The sequence below is a fragment of the Callorhinus ursinus genome, unplaced genomic scaffold (genome assembly GCF_003265705.2).
Source record: "Callorhinus ursinus isolate GAN/ISIS: 27379988/994484 unplaced genomic scaffold, GSC_fseal_2.0 scaffold22, whole genome shotgun sequence".
In the NCBI taxonomy this organism is placed as follows: domain Eukaryota; kingdom Metazoa; phylum Chordata; class Mammalia; order Carnivora; family Otariidae; genus Callorhinus; species Callorhinus ursinus.
Window position 1 is genome coordinate 20,757,406 of NW_027397084.1, and position 23,172 is coordinate 20,780,577.

The 23,172-nt window shown below is 33.6% G+C and overlaps 1 long non-coding RNA gene and 1 pseudogene across 1 annotated transcript in view; one reads left to right on the forward strand and one right to left on the reverse strand.

Moving 5' to 3' along the window:
• The window catches only part of LOC141374846 (uncharacterized), a 101,428-nt gene that overhangs the window by 51,502 nt on the left and 26,754 nt on the right, over positions 1-23,172 (forward strand). Inside the window, exon 3 of the long non-coding RNA XR_012381991.1 lies at positions 21,321-21,359. This is a non-coding gene — a long non-coding RNA (uncharacterized lncRNA). The remainder of the gene's footprint in view (positions 1-21,320; positions 21,360-23,172) is intronic.
• LOC112837978 (protein FAM133B pseudogene) lies at positions 14,953-15,679 on the reverse strand (annotated as a pseudogene).

Genomic DNA, 23,172 nt, shown 5'->3' on the forward strand with positions numbered 1-23,172 from the left:
AAGTCTGGCAAATGTAGTGCGGCGGACCCCCCTCTGAAAGACTGGACAGAACTGGAGGAAGGGGAAAGGGAAAGTTCTTAAAAGAGATTAATGACAGATGGATCACCAAGATGTCTACTGAAGTCAGTGACAAAGATTTTGTTTTTAAAGATTTTATTTATTTATTTGACACAGAGAGAGACAGCGAGAGCAGGAACACAAGCAGGGGGAGTGGGAGAGGGAGAAGCAGGCTCCCCGCAGAGCAGGGAGCCCGAAGCAGGACTCGATCCCAGGACCCTGGGATCAAGACCTGAGCCGAAGGCAGACGCTTAACGACTGAGCCACCCAGGTGCCCAGTGACAAAGATTTTTAATTACAGAGACAAAGACCAAGTCCCCTGGTATGCTGCCATTCCTATCACTATTAACAGCTTTGTGTTAGTGTGATTAACCAATTAATTCCAACCCTTCTTCCATAACACATTTCTTCTTCTTGCCCACAAGATCTCATGGTATAAATTAAAAATTTGCAACAGAAATTAAGACATGTTCTCTGAAACCATTCATTCATCAAGTGGGCCACAGTGGGTTTTACGGATGAAATCAAACGTCACTTGTTTTTGTGTTTAAATCTGCAAGCATCACGTTTATCTTACAGGCACCCTGGGAGACAAAGTAGACACTTGCTTTCTGAGATTTTGTCAGAAGAGCAAAAGAAACTAGACAATTTATATAATAATAATATAGGTAAATGAAAGGCTAATCAAGTTTATTTACTACTTAAGTGGAAAGAAATTCCTTTTCCTACAACAAACTTCCTTTAGATCATTTGAACATTGCGATGTTTTACATGCTTTGAAGTTGAAGGTTGTTTACAAAATTTTAAAAAGCACCGTGTACTAAATAGCTCAGGGAACATTTTGTTATCACTTATGAATATCTTAGGAAATTGTTCTTCAGTCCCAACAATCACAGTAAGAGACAGTGAGTAAATAAATCTAAATTCCAATAAGATTTTTCTCCCACCCTTCTGCTCCCTTTGTTCAATAAGAGCCTGAGGTCATAGATACTCTTATCTTCAGACTCCTTTCTCTTATCTTATCAAGAACCTAATTATTAACTTGTACATTAAAAATGGAAAGTAATCAATATGTGAGTTTTCTTCCTACCTAACAGGTTAGTAATACCAGCATGACTTACAACTTTCTTAAAAATTTTAAATAGGCTAATTAGGGTATAATTTATTATCATATGTACCCACTATAGCTCTAGATTTTAGTAAGTTTACATAAATTCATATACTCCTTTAATCATCACCATTATTGAAATATAGAATGTTTCCAGCACTCCAAAATGGCCCCTCATGTCCCTTCACAGCCCTACTCCTAGCCTCAGGCAATCACTTACCTGCCTTCTGTCACTATAGATTTGAATTGTCTTTTCAGACTTCTACAAAAATGGAATCATATAGTAAGTACTTTTTCCTGCCCGGCATCTTTCAATCGATATATTGTTTGTGACATTCACCTATGTTTTCTCATGTGTCAGCAATCATTTCTATTTATTGTTGAGCACTATTCCATTGTTTAGATAATAGCACAATTTATTTATCCTTTCACCTGCTGATGGATATTTGTGTTGTTTCTAGTTTTTGTCATAATGCAGTGGGAATGCAAAATGGTACAACTATGTTGGAAAACAATTTGACAATTTCTTATATGTTAAATATAAACTTAATATTGACCGAGATAGCCTTAATGTTTCCCTCAGCTTGACTAAACTTTAGATAGGTTTCTTTCTGATGCAGGCTCTTAACCTCCCTATTTTTGGAGCATTTGTTTTACAAAACCTTTGATAAATGATACATTTTCCTCTGACCCTTTGAGATATAAGCCTTCTCTGGTCTCTTGAAGTTTTAGAACCCAGGAAATGTCTTTCTCTAATACCTGGGAGGCACCCCTTGGAAATGCAATCATCATGAAAATAGAGCTCCCTGTATTCCAGTGTGTAGGACAATAGGGACCCAATTTTTATATATACCCATTAGCAAACACAGACAGCTTAGTCACATTTGCCAACCTTCCTCACTTAGGTCCTCCAGTATTTTTCCACTAGCTCACACCAGTGCTCAAAAACCCTTTTGCCTTTTGTTTCAGTGGAATTGGGTTTAATCTCTCTTCCCTATTGCAATAATCTCAAATAAATTCTTCTGTTGCCCATTTATTTCGTCTGGTGCAATTTTTTTTTTTTTTGATACCATATGACTCAGAAATTCCATTCATAGTTAATTATCAGAGAAAAATTAAAACACATTTACACTAAGACATTTACATTGAAAATGTTAAATTTTACCAAGACTGTGATGCCGGAAAACAGATATGCTTAAAGAAATCCCTGTGAGTTCCAGGAAAAGGCTTATTAGAACCACTCTTTCCCATATGTCTTACAGATTTCCTCCTTGTTTACCTTTGACAAGGCCAGGCACAGACTCTCCAAAAGACTGTAATGTGTCTCATAAATAATTAGCTAAACTGTTTGTCCCCAGTAACCGATTGGAACAAGATGCCCATCAAACTAACTTGATCAAACTTTAGTTAAAATTCTCTCCTTCCGCCATGCTCTTAATCTTTGACCCACCCTCAGCTTGAGCTAGCATGCAACCCTCTTTAACAACTTCTCCAAGAGAGAGAATAGGCTGACCTCAGGGTAAAATGTTCTCTGATCAACTCTTGTATCACATTATCTGCATTCACTCTTCTAATTTCCTCACACATCTTATTTTTCTACCATCATTTACTTGTCTTTATAAAAGAAAAGTCCTTTTTCTGCCTGATGTTTAAGATTCTTCCAGGTCTCACTGTTGGTAGCATTCTCCGCATTGTAATGGTCCTCAACACCTTCTCCACTGCAATAATCCATTCAGTGAAAATCTCTCTTTTCTTAGGTCCAAATTTGTTTTTATTTGGCAATGGTAATGTTCACAGCTTCTCTTAATGTTAATCACATTTGATTTGCACACACAGTAAAATATGTTTTGTTTGAGATGCCCTTGCCAATGACAGAATCACATAGTCATAGGTTTATAAAATATTCTAGTTAAAAGAGAACTCAAACAGTGTCTAATATAATCTTTCACTTTTCAGGTGACAAACATAAATCAAGAAAACGAGGTATCTTGACGAGGATTACAGCATAAGGAATTTGAAAGATAAGGTTTAGAATCTTGATATTATGGCCCTTTGTCAACTACAAATTCTTTTACAAACCACCTGGTTTATATTTAACACCCAAATTTTGCTAAGGACAACATTTAGTGCATTTTGCCTGTAGATTCCAGAATATATCATTTTCTGATTTATAAAAAGTGTAGTACATTTGCCTGTTTTTAAATTCTGGCCCTAATCTTATTATTCATAATACTTCATAGATAGCCAGCAATGATTGCACAATCACACTCTAAATTATTTATCAAGTCATATTTATAATCCTCAGTGTCAGAGATTTTAATTCATTTAATGTTTTTCTTCACTTGTTAACAGGCAAGAGGTCCTTCAACAATAAATCACTAATACTTTCCAGTTTGCAAATTGTTCTCTTTGACAGACAGAAGGTAAACATATTACACTTAGTAGTCCTTTTTTATTTCTTTAAGATTTGCCTAAAATGGTGAGTATATCCATATTTATAAATGTTCTTGTTCTTTTTTGATATATTTTGCAAGTGCCAGCTTATTTTTGATAATAGACACAATGGGACTATTTTCATTCTATTGATGTATTTTTCCATAGTTAAGTATCCTTTCTTTACATACTTAAAAAAGCACATGTATCCTTATTAGAGAAATATCTGAGCTGATACTCTGCTTACTTATTATTATTATTATTATTATTCTTTCACTTATTGAAATGATAGAATTTCATTATAAAACTCTCAGTAAGATCCTTTGCCAGGTGCTGTTCTAAGCACTTCACATATTTCAATTCATTTAAGCTTTGCAACAAACCCTTAGGATATGTACTATTATTATCCTTATTTTACAAATAATGCAAACAATTATATCATTAGTAAGTGGTATGGCTAGAATCAGGTGCTCTTCATCACTCTGCGACATGACCTCCAATCTCCGCAGATCCTCTGTACTATTATATTTTATTACAACAGAATTGTCAATTATCTTAAAACTTTTTTTAAAATCTCCTTTTTGACAGAGTAAAATAGTAGAATAATGCTACTACTATAGTAGTAAGAATAGTGCTTATGACTACACCCAGAAAGTTGATACTTTCTCTCCAAATTTCTTATCACTACTCTTCAGAAAGCAGGACTTCTTTTTGCTAAAATTAAGTAAAAATTGAAGTTCCTTGGTTATGTTCCCAATCTTCTGGAAGATGACCCTGTCAGGAAGGCAAAGAAAGAATTTATTACATGGTTTTATTAGATGTACAGTTGGAAGAAAATGATCCCTTTCTAAAACCTCATCCAAAAACACTTTATCACCCTTCTACTATCATTTCATTGATTTAGAACCAAATCAAGACCATTGTTGAAAATGTTATCTGTGGAAATAAAAGCCATATATTTGAAGGTAAAAACTTCAAGTTGTTACTGGAGTCATAGCAGCTTAGATAAGCACTGCAATTCTGCCCTGAAAAGGTGCCTATACTGCTGGGGGTGGACCATATTAAGCTTGTGACTGGTTGAGATAAGAAACCAGCCAACTTAGAAAAGAAGAGAGCCATGAGCTGGGACTCATGCTCATTTCAGATGGGGAAGTGAGAAAGCAGCCCTCACAGATTCGCCTGTCACCACATATGCATACTTTTGTTCTGCCAGGATAATACGCTTTCTCATTTTGTTTATAAAGGACTCATCAGAGTTATTTGAAATTTTACTGTAGGTAGAGTGACCATAATTTACTAAGATCCAGATGACTTATATAAAACGCATTTTCTGAATTTAATTGAGAAGTATTTATGTTGTTCCCTCTAGTTGGATCAAAGTTTACTGACTCCAGGTATCCAACCCATAAATAAGGATATAAAGAGATATTTCAAAACTACCTACATACATGTCTGAATGTATGCCCCAGAGCAGAACTTCTCTTCACCTGAAATAATACCTTGAGTTTGACAGAAAGTGTATAAACTGAGTAAGTACAACCGACAGATACCCTTGCTATTTTCCATCCTCCATCTGAATTGTGGATTTTATTAAATTTTTATATAATATTTAAAAGAAGAAACTGACAATCTGGAGAAAACGCCAAGAAAGCAAAGCACATAGAATAAGTCAATGATATCATAATAAATGAAGAATAAGTGGAAATTGCACTCTGAATAAAAGGATATTTAGAAGAACAGGATCGAGTCCATAAAGTATTTGAGAATTCCCATAAAGAGTAAATCTGTTCTATGCTTTCGTAAGGATCTATTTATTTATTTATTTATTAGTTTTTTAAAGATTTTATTTATTTATTTGACAGAGAGAGAGATAGTGAGAGCAGGAACACAAGCAGAGGGAGTTGGAGAGGGAGAGGCAGGCTTCCCGCCGAGCATGGAGTGCTATGGGGGTTCCATGCAAGTCTCAGTGTGGGGCTCAATCCCAGGACCTGAGCCGAAGGCAGTCACTTAATGACTGAGCCACCCAGGCACCCATAGTAAGGACATATTTAGAACTGAGAATTAGGACACAATAAGAAAGAGTATATAGGAATGCCTGGCAGCCACAGTGGGTAGCCCACAAAGATTTGAAAGATGAGGTAAATAGAAATCTTTTTTACTAGACCAAATATAATATGGGATCATTGTAGATATTGAAATTTGTATTAATGGGATAAAATATTGCTCATGATAGCACCAGCTTTGACTGTAAAGTAATTACCTGTATCATTCCATTGAAGAAACTGATTAATAGAGGGATGGTTAGTAAGCTATAGAAATCAAAATGGAACATGAGTCACAAAAAACCCTTTGGATTCTTGTAGTTTAAACTGACATAATTCTAACTTAAACATATTTGAGAAAAAAAATAATTTTAGGTTCACTTTAGTGGGAAGATTAGATATGGTTCTAGTTTTAAGAAATATCGGACCCTGGGCCTCAAAGAATGTTGCAAGCCTCTTAATCCATCTATAAGCTCTGTTTGTCTATGATTGCCTACATCTAAGTACAGTTGTTATTACCATGAACTTGTTGAATGTCGGCAACCTATGTTCTCTAAGCTTAGAAACATCTGAAGAAAGACAAAGTTTTAATATTTTTTCTTCAGATACCAACCTCATAAATTAATCAGAATGACGTTTATTAGATTTCAACCCCTGCCCTCCCACCAAGCACTGAGAAACAAAGAAATAATGCTGGATGATATCCATTATATTGTACACCTGAACTAACATAGCACTGTTATGGTAATTATACTTCAATAAAAATACTTTGTAAGAAAAGTAACATAAGCTTAATAGCTTTGATAGTACATATCAAAATCCTCCCATACATGAAGAATAGCATTTATGGTCCCTGAAAAAAAAAAAGAAAAGAAAAGTTGTAAACTAATTCATCTGTTGTTTAGTAAGCTTTAAATAGTAAACTTTCTGGTGTTACAAGTGATCTTTAAAATTTAGGTATTTTCTATAGCATTTGTAAGTTATGCTTGGTCTGGTTAGAACACTGTGATATATATTGAATTTAGCCTAAAATAGATTCCATCTATTTATATAGAATATCATCATATATTTTACTAATATTTTTTCATATTGCAAAATGAAATATGCAATTTCATATTGTTTGTTTGCTTTTTCATTTTGGTGACCCCCCAAAAAAACCCCACATTGTCAGCATATAAATTAAAATATTTAGATCATTTTATGCCCTCCTTGTTAACCACTTAGTGAAGAAAACCTGATCTGGGTAAACACAGTGGGTAAGGACCATAATTTTATTTATATATGAATAAAGATGATACACAAAACTCTGATGTACAGAACTTGATAAATTTCACCTTTATTCATCTGCCGAGTCACTTACTAAGTATTTATTGAACACCAAGTATGTGCTATGCACAGTGATAAAATTCAATGAATGGATTGATAACCAGAAAAAGCCCTGTCTTTAAGTTACTTAATGATTAAGGAGTGGAGGTAAACTAAAAACCATACAGATTCTGACCAGTTGTGTAGAAATGAAGATCATTTCAGGTGACTTCAAAGATTTAGAAGATAAGAAATCTCACAGACAAACTTCCTTCTCTGTGGTTTCATGAAGTAATGCCTTTAATTCCACGCCTCAGAAAATAAAAATAAGAATATAAGCATGACACATTGTCAAGAAAAAACTAGAGTGATTTGTGTTTTCTTGAATAGACCTATTATTTTTTAAATGTAATAGTTATGAGAAACTATAAAAAGAATTCTTCGTCAGATTGTCCAGGCCCTGTGACTGAAGTCAGACTGAAAATAACATTTTCTCAGGTAGTTTGATATTTAATTTTCATCATTTGTAATGAGCACTGGATGTTCTATGTAAGGGATGAATCACTAAATTCTACACTGAAACTAATATTACACAGTGTGTTAACTAACTGAAATTTACATAAAAACTTGAAAGTACAAAAATAAACAAAACAATAAAAACATCAGATTTTACCTTTTATAATTTTTTTTTACTCATCGACCAAAGTTATCAGATTGTAAACCTAATTGACACAAATAAATGTCTAAGATTATGTGAATATTATACATATTACTTAAGACAAATCTGGAGCAAAAACTTAGCATTTACAATGACTAGATACAGAAGATAAAGGTATCAGAGCATTCATATTTTTATCTTTTTTTAAAGTGTAACAATTTTCAGGATCTCAAGTTTAAACAGCAAAAAGAAATTAATATGAACCCGTATATGCAGTATCCAAATCAGATGTGTTCTGATACATTAAAATATTGCTTCCCACCATTGTTAGAAATATACAATGACAGAATATTCTAGTGATAAGGAAATATGTATAATCATTTTTAAAGATTTAATACTTTATTCCAGAAGGAGCAAAATGTTGAATAAAAAGCATGAATAAGGGTTATCACTCTTTTATTATCACAGTTTTCTAAATGACATTTAAATTAACCTTAGTGGATAACACCCCACTAATAAATGCAACATTACAGAAAACATAGGAATATAGGGTGTTCTAAAGTTGGATTACCATAAATGCCTAAATATACCTCAAGTATAAGACAACTCCCACTTTCCCAATGAGAAGACCCCACCAAGTAGCTTTTTGTCCAGTTTGATAATGGAAATTTTGAGGAATTTAAAATTTAACAGCAAACAGTTAAGGCATAATATTTGCTGTCACATATGCATATTTAAAATTACATATAAATTAATATTTAGAAATATTGCCATTTTTAATAAAAAATTCATGAATAATAGGGCTTTTTGTTGTTGCTTTTTAGATGACTAGAAACATTGAAAAACATGACTGTCTTTTTCATCATTATAGCCATTTTCAAGTCATTTAACTTAGTTTTCCAGAGCAAGTTACCTATTGTTCTCTTAAGCTGACTATGACAATGCACTTCCTGAATACCTTAGAGATGTAATCGCTAGAAATTTTATTTCAATTGACAAATACTTGGATAGTTTTAGAAATTATTATTCATATTAGAGGTGCATATTTGTGATATATAAAATTTAACAATTGCTGCTTTGTTAATTTGTACTGTCAGTTTTATTAACTTTTTTTTAAGATTTTATTTATTTATTTGACAGAGAGAGACAGCGAGAGAGGGAACACAAGCAGGGGGAGTGGGAGAGGGAGAGGGAGAAGCGGGCTTCCCGCTGAGCAGGGAGCCCGATGCGGGGCTCGATCCCAGGACCCTGGGATCATGACCTGCGCCGAAGGCAGACGCCTAATGACTGAGCCACCCAGGTGCCCCAGTTTTATTAACTTTTGAAGGCCTTGAATATTTTAACTTCCAACACTTGAAATTTTGGGGTCACACTTTGAAAAAGAGTTACCAAACACAATTAACATACTTTATTTTCCTGTTTTCTCCCTCTCCTCCTACTGTCTTCTGTCTCTTCACCCTCTATCCCTCTATCTCTCTCTCCTCTCCTTATAACTCATCACTGATGTATTTAAAACTATCATTGAATGAAGATATATCAGCCAAAACATTAGCCTTGTTTCAACATATCTTTATTCACTTAATAAGTGTTTCTTCACCAATTATGACGTGTACTATGTGCAAGGCTCTGTTCTAGGTGGGGTTATAAATGATTAAGATAGAACAGAAAAACTGCTCCTGTCAAAATTATTTGAAAATACCACATCATAGGGGTGCCTGGGTGGTTCAGTTGGTTAAGCGACTGCCTTTGGCTCAGGTCATGATCCCAGGGTCCTGGGATCAAGCCCCGCATCAGGCTCACTGATCAGCGGGAAGCCTGCTTCTCCCTTTTCCACTCCCCCTGCTTGTGTTTCCTCTCTCGCTGTCTCTATGTCAAATAAATAAATAAAATCTTTAAAAAAAAAAAGAAAGAAAATACCACATCATATTTAAATGAACTCAACAAATACTGATAGATTTATATGATATTATATATATCATATATATATACACACACATGCACATGCACACACATAGAAACATACACACACAAAACATACAAAAAGTCTTATCCTTACGGAACATACATTCTAACAGGTATTTGAAAGTTGTTTTTTTTAAAATTAAAAAGTAATGCTCATTTTTCCCTTTTATATACCTCATTTATATTACGTTGATTAAGCTATGATTATATCTTTATGTAAAAATAAAAATCCTATCAATTATTATTTTAATGTTGGCTAAAGTAGTCATTTATGATTAGATTTTGTACCTGAGAGCAAAGAACTTGCACTTTACTATATGGACAAAGGACTTCTTTATATACCGGTGTGAAAAGAAGCCACAGTCTCATGACATTATCATGGACCATTTTGAACTTTTGGTACAAACATCTTTAATAACTATTGAGTATATTCTATGTATATTCAAGTCTTTAAGGTATAGACAAAATAAAGAGAGGTTATAGTCTCTGATTTGAGAAGAGGTAATTTCAGTCAATTTCATATGTTAAAACATAAAGACAAAGTGTTAACTAAGTGACAAAACAGAATTAAGAGCTTCAAATAAACGTCTCATTTAGTCTGCAAATTCTGAAGTAGCTGTCATCTTAAGGAAGCTGAGACTTCATTGTTTTCTCAAAAAGTTCAAATGAAGTCACAATAATGGTATAAAACTGTATAAATAAATAAAAGCAAAATGAACAAAGTATGGGAAGAAATCACAAAAGACAAGAGAAGCCAACACAATTTTAGAAGTTGAAGTGTGGATTGATAAATGCTAACATTATCAAAGTAAGGGATGCTGAAATCTGTCGGTACAGGAGCGAGTTGAGATCAGGCAGATTTTGAAAGTTTCATGAATCAAAATCACCTAATACTTGGATTGTGAGGACTGTGAGAGGTTGGAAGGAAACAAAAAAATGATTGAAAATAAAGTACAGGAAATACTTAAACTTTCAACTCTCTCCAAAAACGAGGAAGGCAGACAACCTTCTATCTCCCATCCAAGCAGGAGAATGGAGTTTTATTTTCTGCAAAGCTGAATGTGAGGTTTCCAGACTCATCGACATCAAGTAGGAATGAGGTAGGGGTGATTCTTTACTGAAGCTAAGAGAAGTAAGTTTCAATCTTCACTCTGAAATATCACCAGATATTTCAACAGCAATTCTAGAAGTTAGGTAACAACACATGGATGTTTTAAACTTCAGAGGGAAAATTATTGCCAAAATTATAATCAACCCCCAAAAGTATTCAGTTGTGAAGATAATGCAGTGTAATCCTCACCATAACAATAAGCAAGGTTCAAAAACTTAAACCTAGTAAATTTATCATTGAGGTTGTTGTTATTGTAGGGTTAAGCCTTCACATCTCGCTGCTACGAAGACTGTTTTCTCACTACACGCTCTAAATGTCTCCAGGCCCAAGTGCTGGTTAGATTCACATGATGGTTTTTGTCTGCTCTGGTTAGTAATGTCAAAAGGGTTGATTCTGTGTCCAACGGCTATTTAGACTGTCAGGACTGAGGAGGAATTCCAGTAAATACAAGTTTATTCAGCACTAGTTTCATTAATTCCCAAATGGGCCAGGAAAAATAAGGTCAATGGGATCATCATCTGTCTCCCTTCTGTGAAAAAGTTACCTGCCCTTTCCACACACACCCCATTCCACCTTCCCTCCCTTTAGCCCCTCTCTCCCAGAAGATAAGAATTGTAATGTGCTGCATTTTGGGAATAGAGCTGGGTTAAGGACAGGATCTGCTCACCATTTTGGGTATATATCTAAATACACTTTTACAATGTCTTATTTCTGAAAATAAAATGTTTCAGCATGTAAGTTCTCAAACCTAATGTATCACCAAAACACATATGTTCAGGATACTACAGTGGTTATATGCTTTTCTAAACAAGATAGGAAACAGTCAACAAAGGGTCCAGAAATCCATACTATATGAAGAGATCCAACACAGGAGAGAGAGCTTTAAGGGACTCCCAAGAAGATGTATGTGAAGCTGATCTTGACAACATCCAATCCAGACCGGAGCAGCAGGGGAGAATGCTCAAGGAGGAAAGATAACTCGAACAAAATAAAAGTTACATTATTTGATGTGTTTTGCCACCTTGAGTGGGGATTATGAGGCTCCCAGCCAGACTGTAAAACTGGAGAAAAAAATAGTCACAGATTAAGGACAAATAAGAAAACAAAAGAATGTCATGATTATTTCTTCTAGAAAAAACTATGAGATGTTCAAGAAATAGAATGTAAATATATTACATTTTCTTAGTGTGAATACCATTTACACAGTCCAAATAATGTATTGATTCAACTAGAAACTGTACTATAAATATGCTGGGCAGTTGGGGAGAAAGAGGAGAAAGAAAGTTTTAAAGTGTGGATGAGAAGGGGGTAGTTTTAAGAATACAACATCTTCATTGTCTATATTTGGAAATTAATAGATAATAAAGGACATGAAAACATAAAAGTCTGTAGATTATATTATTCAAAATACAGAGAAACGATTAAAAGAACTGAGAGTGGTTGACTCTGGTGAGTGTGATCCAGGAGTGAAAAGAATTTAGAGAGTGGATTCCTGAGTTTGGTTATAAGGCTTGAGGTAGTATTACTTTTTAAATTATGCACATGTATTTCAGAGAACAAAACTGAGGACTCATAATATTTAAACACTAGGTCCATCAAAAATAGGGGAATGGGATTCAAGAATGTTAGTTTTAGTACATTGCTTCTGAACTCTTGTTTTCCTCTATTTTTGAAGTATTTAGTTTGAACATTGTGAGGAAGAAAAAAGAAAAGAGTAATAATGCTGGACTAGAATTAGTCAGGAAAGGTATTGAGAAGAATTACATACTCTAGACCTGCTCTGCCCAACACAGTAGCTATCTGCCCCTTTTTATTGGAAGACTTGAAATGTAGCTAGACATATTTTTGATATATTAGGTAAAATCAAATATAACATTGAAATAAGGTTTACCTGTTGAATTTTAATTGCTTTTTTATTATGCTATGTTAATCACCATACATTACATAATTAGTTTTTTTATTTTTTATTTTTTTATTATGTTATGTTAATCACCATACATTACATCATGAGTTTTTGATGTAGTGTTCCATGATTCATTGTTTGCATATAACACCCAGTGCTCCATGAGTATGTGCCCTCTTTAATACCCATCACCAGGCTAACCCATCCCCCCACCCCCCTCCCCTCTAGAACCCTCAGTTTGTTTCTCAGAGTCCATAGTCTTTCATGGTTCGCTTAATGTGGCTATTCTAAAATACAAAGTTACATATGTGGCTCTTATCTGTGGCTCATCTTATATTTTTATTGGATACATTTTACTGGATAGAGGTAAGAAGGGAATAGACAGAAAATAAGCTTCTAGTAAGGAAAATATGGGACATTGTACACAAGGGCACAAATTATCAAAGACCATGTTTTTATCTGGAGAATGACAACAACCAGACCAGAACTGAAGATTTTTTGTGTGAGAAGGGAAAGAAGAGCATAGTTTGATAGATCAGTTGGAAGTGGTGATGAAACACTTAGGCATTAACAACAACAAAAGACTTCAAGACAGCATGGATCATAGTATGGACCCAATTAGATATAAAAATAGTAAAAAGGTTCCATGATGTTTTTGAGGGATTACCCAAACAATGGTTTTGCTGATTGCAGGTTATATATATGTTAAGAGATATAAGAAATCAAAGTGCATAATGTTTAAGCATAAGGCTATGGGTTGTGATTTCCAAATTAGCTAAGTAGAAAAAGAACTGAATATGAAGAGGATTTGAAAAAAACTGAGAACATATGATGGAAAAGAAAGAAAAATAATTGAAAGGATACAGTCCTACAAATTTGAAGTTGCAGTTCTTTTTTTTTCTTTTTTTTATTTTTAAATAAAATAGCTATTTATTCAGCCTCTTGTCATGCCAAAATGTTTTGTGCATATACCACTATAATTAACACACCCTCTGTAACAGGCAAAATTGTACATCAAATTATATGTTACCTGATTATATAAAAATGTAAAGTGAAAATGATTTATCAATTCCTTTTAACATTACTAGTAAACAGTTCAGCAGTAGATATGAGGCACAAAATCTTAGTAAAATATGACACAGGAAGAGCAATAATGTAATTTTCACTTAACTTGTCATAATTTGTTATGAATATACAAAGACAAATTTCTAAAATGTAATATTTACTAAGATTCTGGCAATAGCCTTATGTAACAAGACACAGCATATCAGGCCTGCCACTCAACTTGTTTATGATAAGTCTCAGCTTCGATATGAAGCTGTTTAAAAAAAAAAAATCAAAAACCCACTTTGTTTACATGCTAAGTATCTTGGCAAGTATGCCATTAAACACAGTAAGGAATTTAAGATAGCAAGAATAAGGTGTTAATAAAAGCTAAACATTGCAGCCTAAACAAAATTCATACGAAAATAAAATAAGTATTACTGGTTACATAAAACTTTCCTGACTGGTTAAAACTTAACAGTATAAAACATGCATTTTAAATCTTCAGCTATCAAGTTCAAAAAGTACCAGTGTCTATTTGAAATGATTCTTCTCCAAAGCCAAAGTGTAGTCAAAACTAATTCAACTGTTATAACACATTCTAATGCTAAAAAACATCCAGTATTATTGAAGTGGAGATAAATCCCAGAGCTTCTGGGGCTCTGTCATGCTGCAAAGAGCTGTTTCTCTGATTCACTCAAAGCAGCAAACGACAGAGTCTGAGGATGTCTAGGGGCAAGACTGCTATACTCAGCTCTGACCTCCCCATGGAGCATGGCTACTATGTCCACAGAAATAGGATGTGTGAGGATAAAAGGCACGCTATTCTGCTAGCTAAAGAGATAGCAAACCACCCCCCTGACCCGAAAGCCCCTTCTCCAGGTAAATAAAAGTATATAAGGGGAAAAAATTAAAATACACTTATCTACAGAGTAAGGATTTTGAAATATCAATGTGATGCCTATTTCAAAAATGTTAACTAGAATCATCTGGTCATTGCTAATTACATCTCAATGATGTATCCAGATTTGATTTCTGTTGATTTATCATTAGATACTTCTAGCCAAAAATATTAACTTTATCCCCAAATATCTTAACCACTAGCACAACTACAATGTATTATCTCCCAGAGTTGTTAAGCACTGGAAGAGAAAAAAACAGGTGTTCAAGCAGCAGGCAACAATTATGGCCCTCTCACAGAGGAGCATCCGAGTGGCTAGTGAATAGTCCAAGAATAATTCTAAAAACAAGAAAATTCATGCATTTTAGTAATTATGTCATAATTTTCACAGTTGAAATTTCCTTAGACATTGCATTTTCTTTCTAAGGGAATTCTGATTTTTCTCAATGTTACGGTGAGTCAGGACTTGAACTAGCAGCCTTCTTTTTCTTCTTCTTACCGTGTTTCTTATGCTTCTTTTTCTTTTTTGTTTTTTCGTCCTCAATGTAATCTGATTCTGATAAGGACTCAGATGATAAAGGTTTATCTTCAGGATACATCTTTCTTTTCGCTGAGTCCTTTAATGTCCTTTTCTTTCTCAGTTGCATCCTTTGACTTCTTGTTTTTTTTAAACTATCCTTACTGTCCGATTCAGTTTCTGACATGGAGCTTTCAGAAGGTTTATGTGAACGGTTCTTCTTTTTCCTTTTTCCTTGTTTTTTATCCTCATCTTCAGAATCCGAAGAACTGCTGGAAGAATCAGAGCTTGATGAAGAAGAAGATGAATACCTACCAGATTTCTTCTTTTCTTTTTTATTTCTCTTTTTTTGGATGAGCTCTCACTTCCACTTAAAAATTTCTCCCTCTGTTCTTCTAGTTCTTTCTTCCAGTTCTCATTCATTTTTTTCTTCAAATTCAGCCAGGGCCTTGGAGCCTTTCTTTTTCTTTTCTAGTTGTTCTTTCATTTCTTTCCAGGTAGGCCTTGGTCGATTCAGATAATCTTGGATCGTTGGCCCCGAAGACTGGATTAGACCCCTTGATCTGGCCATTGCTGTTGGGTTCATATAGGCCACCTGATTGTCCCACTTCCCCATGGTGCAGAACTGAATGCACAGTCAGACGCCAAGGGAGATGGGGCCAGAGAGCAGCCAAAGAGGGCCCTCTGCAGGTCCTCTGGCCGACTCTGAAGTTGCAGTTCTAAATAGACTAGAAATTCTATAAACGATAAAGGAAAATTATAAATAAGTTCATATTTAAAGGGGAATTCATTTTTTATTTTTTAAATTTTATTTATTCACTTATTTATTTATGTGAGAGAAAGAGCACACAAGCAGGGGGAAGAGCAGTGGGAGAGGGAGAGAGAGAGACTATCAAGCAGCCTCCCTGCTGAGAGTGGAGCCCAGTGCGGAGCTGGACAGGGGGCTCAAGGCGGGGCTCGATCTCACAACCCTGAGACCATGACCTGAGCTGAAATCAAGAGTTGGTTGCTTAACTGACTGAACCACCCAAGAAAGGGGATTTCATTTTTTAATACATTAAAGTTTTGTTGCAACCAATTATAAATAAGGAAAGCTAGAAATATGATATTAGAGAAAAGATTAGGAACTATGATGTGTGAAATGCACTTGGGAACTATTTACACAAAAATAAGAATTGAAACTGTAAAAGTAAATTATTTTCATAAGAAATGTGTGAAAACCTCAAGGAGCATTACCTAGAAATATGCCATAATGTGGTTATGCAGTGATCAAATCAATACATATGAACACACATAATGTGTTAGGCATATTATCACTATTAACAACAAAAGCCCTGCACTGACTTCCTAATATTTTAAAGTGATTGGGGACTACTGTAGTTGTAGATCAAGAGAAGAAAACAGAATTTTCAAGGAGATGCTAGAATGACCAGATATCATAGAGCAAGACTGCAGAATGATTAACAATTGATCAAGGGCCGTCAGCTTGTCTTTGGATAACATGGTCACCATATTTTTAATTTTTACAAATTTATCGGGATTAATTGACATACATATAGATGTATGTATGTGGTAGTATCTCATTGTGGTTTTGATTTGTACTTCTATGATAATTAGTGAGACTGAGCACCCTTTCATGAACCTGTTGGCCATTTTTATGTCTTCCTTTAAAAACATCTACTCAGGTCCTTTACTGAATTTTTTAAATGAAATAATTTGCTTTTTTGCTATTAGTTGTATGAGTTTTTATGCATTTTGAAGATAAACCCATTATCCAGTATGTAGTTTGAAAATATTTTCTTCAATTCTGTACATTACTTTTTCAATGTATTGATTGTTTCTTTGCTGTGCAGGAGCTCTTTTGTTAGATGTAGTCCATCTTACTTATTTTAGTTTTTGTTGCCTGCACTTTTGGTGATCTACTCAAAAAAAATCATTACCAAGACCGATGTCAAGGATTTTTTTCCCCTGGGATCTTCATGATTTCAGGTCTTATATTTAAGTCTTTAATCCATTTTGAGTTGATTTTTGAGTGTGGTATAGGATATGGGTCAAGTTTCATTCTTTTGCATTTGGCTGTCTAGTTTTCCTAACACCATTTATTGAGGAAACTATCCTTTTCTCATTGCATATTCTTGGCTTCTTTATTGTAAATTAATTGACCATATGTGCATGTGTTTAGTTCTGGGCTATCTGTTCTGTTCCATTGATCTATGTGTCTGTTTTTATGCCAGTACCATATTGTTTTTGTTTTTTTTTACATTTCCTATTTATTTATTCCTTGAAACTGCCATATTGCAGGTTTCTCATGGATGAAATATGGAATTGAGAAGATTCTTTTTTTCTACAAAATTATGGTATAAACTTGCTCAATTTTCTCTTATTGCTAATAAACCTTACAGGCGTACAGTTTGTAAAATAAACCCCTTAGAGACTGAATGCATACAGCATGCTGCAAGGTACAAGAAATAAGCTAAAAATTAGCCTATAAACCTACATCTGGACCAACATGGTACTGAATGCTGGCAAACATTTATCACGACACAGGGAAAAATTAATAAAAGGAGATACAGTTCAGTCCTGAAAGGGTTAAATAGAGACCCTAATATATTATTGTTTCTAATCATTCATCCCACATTACAGTGCTTGAAAACAAAGTCAAAAGTCTGGCACAGAAAATTACACACATTTGTTCAGTACCATATTGTTTTGATTACTCTAGCTTTGTAGTACAGTTTGTAATCAGGAATGTGATGCCTTCAGCTTTGCTCATCTTTCTCAAGGTTGCTTTGGCTTTACAGAACCTCTTCTGGCTCCATACAAATTTTAGGGTGATTTTTCTATTTCTGTAAAAAATTGCCATTAGAATTTGGGTAGGAGTTGCATTGATTCTAGATAGCTTTGTGTAGCATGGAAATTTTCACAGTATTAATTCCTGCATTCCAAGAACTTGGAATATCTTTCCATTTATTTGTGTCTTCTTCAATTTCTTTCATCAATGTCTTATAGTTTGCACTGTCCAAGTCTTTCACCTTCTTGGTTAAATTTATTCCTAAGTAGTTTATTGTTTTTGATGGTATTTTAAATGGGATTGTTTTCTGGATTTCTCTTTCAGATAGTTCATTGCTAGTGTATAAAAATACAACTGATTTTTGTATGTTGATTTTACATCCTGAAACATTATCAAATTTAATTATTATTTCTAGCAGTTTATCCTGTGGTGTCTTTAGTATTTTCTATGTATAAGATCATATCATCCACAAATAATTTTACTTTTTCCTTTTTAATTTGGATGCCTTTTTTTTTTTCTGGCCTAATTGTTCTGGCTAAGACTTTCAGTACTATGTTGAGTAGAAGTTAGGAGATGGATCATCCTTGTCTCGTTCCAATCACCGTGTGCTTTTTTATTATTATTATGTTATATTAATCACTATACATTACATCATTAGTTTTTGATGTAGTGTTCCATGATTCATTGTTTGCGTATAACACCCAGTGCTCCATGCAGAACATGTCCTCTCTAATACCCATCACCAGGCTAAACCATTCCCCCAGCCCCCTCCCTTCTAGAACCCTCAGTTTGTTTTTCAGAGTCCATAGTCTCTCATGGTTCGTCTCCCCCTCCAATTTCCACTTTCACCATATGCTTTTAACAAGCTTTCAGTAAAATCCTGCATAACACATTATCTTTCTATTATTTTCTATTTCTTTTACACTAAAAATATATGCTACTTTATTTCTACTAAAATCAATAAAATCTAAGCATGAGTGGGTCAAAAGGAGATATATAAAAGATAAATCATTAAGTAAAATGACACTTCAGGATATGAAAGTGATTTTTAAACACCTAGCAGGGAAAAGATATTCATGTCATTTGGAGTAAGCTGATGGCTTGACGCTCTATTTAATACTACTCTTTAGATAATAACTTTATTATAACTTTATTAATGTCTGCAGGAAAAATCACTTAAATCTTTTGTCGAAGTACCAGTGCTTGCTTACATTTAGCAGTTTTCTCATTCCTGTTTTTTTTTTCCTTGAAGCTGTTTGCATATTCCACAGGCTCATTTGTTATGTTTATCTTTCTTACCATATCTAATTGAATGAAATAGGATGATTTGGCTCATTCTGTGCACAGTGTGGTCTCTTCAGGCATGCTTCTCAACTCATTTTAATATACTAAAAGAAAACCTTATTAACGCAAGATAATTTTCAGATTAAAATGTAAACATGCCAGTCTATTGTCTTACCTTTTTTGAAATCACAGGAGTCATGAGACAGAAATTCTTAGGGTCCAATACAAATATCTTTGAAATAAGGATAATGAACTTTGTATTAGAGAATACAGATCCAGAAGAGTCCTTTACTTATTCTGGTCATGGGGAGATGCTATGTTTCATATTCATCTAATTTACTTTCATATTGTAGCTGCAGTAAAGGAAACAGAAAGACTCTTTGGAAGTTATAAATGAATTTTATCAAAACTCAATAAATAAAAGGAAGGTAGAAACTAAATCAGCAAGTCAAAAAGGACTAAGTAATCAGACATTTGTGGGTTTACTGTATCCATTTCCACCATCCATAGGCCAACATGTAGCAGAGGATGATTGTTAAACAATTAGGAGATTAAATTTAAGGAAAAGGAAATGAGATCATAAATTATCTAAATGTTAAAGACTAATTTAATGGCATAAAATGTAGTAATCAGGTCTTTATAATTTCAACTTAGAATAGTAAGCCTTGGAGCTAGACTAATGACAAGAAAAAGTTTCCTGCTCCTTTGGAGAGGTTCGAACTTGGTGTTACATACGTGTTTATCTGGTCTGTAGTGGTTATCCCAAGGCTTTCTCTGCAGCTAGAGTACATAAACATGTTTTGTACTGTAATTTTGACGCATGCAAAGCAAGAGGATGGCACAGAAAACCCTAAAGAGGTAAAACAAAGGTACATTTTAAGGTAAAGGCAATGAGAAAACAGGAAGCAAAGAGATAATAAAAATGTCTGTCAACAAAAAGAACATCTGCATTTATGAGGATCTATCAACATGCTATGTCCCTACATCCATCTTAGCTCATTTTGGCAGTTGTATTTCAGAAGCCACTCAAGGTTAAAAAGAACCTTGATTTCAAAAGAACTCTCTGTCAAGGTTATTTGAGAAAATAGTCACAGGATAGTTAATCATTGATTTAACTGTAATGATTGTGACTGAAAAACATTTCCTAGGAAAAATAAATTACCTTGTAGGAAATAATCCTCTGGCAATACTACCTTGAAATGTACATACTGTAGTTTTGTTGCATTTGTTCAAGCGAGAGCCTAAGGCCTTCTAGTATGCATTTCTGAGATCTCTCTGAGCTTTCTGGCTAAAACTGGGGTTTAATTGATATTAACATTAAGCCTAGCAAATGGACTCTTAGGTCACCAGAGTACTTCATAAGAGCAACATTTTTGCACAATAAATAGGGTAATTAATATAACTTAGAAACAAATGGAACATACGTACAATGGTGAGCTATGTTGCAAGATAAAAATCAATATGATGATCTAATATTCTTCCTGTGGAGATATTAATGTTGTGACCACAGTTTTAAATGAAACTGTAGTTGACACTTACAAGCCAATTTCTGCAATGAATAAAATAATAAGGCACTAAAATTTGTTACAGTGTAAACCTGTAAATTTCTGTATAAGTTATTGCTCAAATTTTACTTTTTTTCTTTTTGTTCAGACTGGATATTCACATATTTTTTTTAAGGTCCTATCTTGGCTTTCTCATTTTCCTCTAAACAGTATTATGTGAAAGATCAGATAAGCCAAGGGAACAATATGATCTAAGTAATTTTTTAATTTCAAAGAGAGAGAAAGAAGTTTAAATTCACATTGGAAATTTCTAATTATGATTTTTTATGATCCTTACTAATGTAGTTAATATTAACACTTCCTATCCAAGATAAGCTGGGATGGGTTTAGAAAAATTAAGCAAGTTATGTTCATGGCACCATGTATAAACACAAACACTTTAACACACACAGACACACACTATGCACCTCTGTAGAGTTAAGTCCAGATGAACTGAGGGCTCAGACTAATGTTTAAGGAACGTAATTCTCAAATGTCAAACATATTGAAAACCATTTAATGGCCATGCCAATATATATTCTATTTCAGAAGATTTTTTGCAAGAAGCTCTTCTGTGACATTGGTTTGCCTCCATCTAGAGATATCTATATTCCCTCTGTCTGAACAGTGACTGAACTTTATAACTATTTCATCCAATAGAATACAGCAGAATGGACACTATGGGACATTGAAGAAAAGGTAATAAAAGGGAGTATAGGTTCTGCTTGTGCCTCTCCGCCTGTGTTTGTGTGTGTGTGTTTCATTTTTATCTCTAATGCTGCAAGCTTTTTTTATAGAATGTGTTTTTCACATTCTATATCCTTAAATTTTTTTGTTCTTGTTAATTTCCATCAGTTTCCGCTTATTTTTTTTTGATCCTATGAGGTTAGATGCACACAAGTTTATTTAAAAAATGTTTTGGAGGCTTTTGTTCTCTTTCTTTCAATAACTATCATTCCTGTTTGTCCTTCACAGTTTTTTTATGCCTTAAAAATCATTTGAAGTATACCAACATTATTGTACCAGCTGTCTTCATTTATTATATAAAAAAACTTTCTATTAGAGTCTTTTTCTAATAATTCTAAGAGTGATATAGATCATAGTTTCTTTTAAAAACTCAATATGTGTTTTTAATATGTATTATTAATTTATTAAAAATTACTGTGATAATATATTTAATCATTTCCAAATGCCACTTTGTATTTTGCTTACAATGTTTCTTTGTGTATTATTTTCCTCTCATCTTTAACTGAAAGATATATATTAATATATACTTTTTCCCATGATGGTTTTCTTCTTTAATAACTTACCTTAAATATTTTTTACAACCAAAGATGTTTATTGTATCTATCCTTTCCCAGATCAAAACAAGGAACTTAGCATGTCTTAGTTTTCTCTGAAATGTATTCCTGGATCCGATTTGTTATTGTTTTGTAGTATCTTAGATGTGTTTTTCTTAACTCATCTGCAAATTGGTCATTACTATTTAAAATTAGATGTAAAATCATGTTATTAAGTATTTGCTAACCATTCTCTCTTTGATCACTTATGCTTTAGCTGATACATACTTTCAGCAACAGTTTCAGAGGAGATATACATTTGTATTTGTATGCCTAAAATATTTTTATATATTTCTTTAGGTCTTAGAAAATATATAATTTATTTTCCCTAAGAATTAAAGTGATATTTTAATTTTGGAAACTAATTTAAATATAAGAAGTCTTTAGGGGCGCCTGGGTGGCTCAGTCGGTGAAGTGTCTGCCTTCAGTTCGGCTCATGATTTCAGGATCAGCTGGGAGTCTACTTTTCCCTCTCCCTCTGCCCCTCCCTGCCGCTCGTGCTCTCTCTCTCTCCTTCTCACATAAATAAATAAAATATTAAAAAAAGGAAGTCTTTAGTAATCTATTGTAATTGTTCATAAAAAAGTTTAAATTTTCTCTCTAGTTGCCATTAATATTTTCTCATTTACTTCATATTTTTTACTTTTTAATGTTTGTTTCTCTTTATTCATACTTCCTTTCATGTGTCTTTTCAGTTTAAGAACTCGAATCTTTCTTATTTTAAGAGACATTCCAGATAGTATGTATTTGAATATTGTCTTTTCATCATTTCCTATATTCTTTCTTATAGAATGTCTATTAAATGTCCACTTGAAGCTTTCTTTACTGAACCCCCTCTACAGTTTATCTCACTTACTGATGCATTTTTTTATTTCAATAACTGATTTTTATTTTTATTTATATATTTTTTCATGTTCACATGTTTTATAGTCATATCATTAGGTTTTTTTTTTCATAAGTTCTTGTCTTGGTTATGGATGTAGCTATTTCCTTTAGATTTGAGAAACTTAAACACACTGATAATTTCCTCAGGAATAAATTCTTTAATGTATTGATTTTGTTGGAATTGATATAGAATTTTTTCCTGGGTTTAAAATTGTAGTTTGCAAATTTATTTTTTTCTGGTGGTTTCTTTTCTTTTCTTTTCTTTTCTTTTCTTTTCTTTTCTTTTC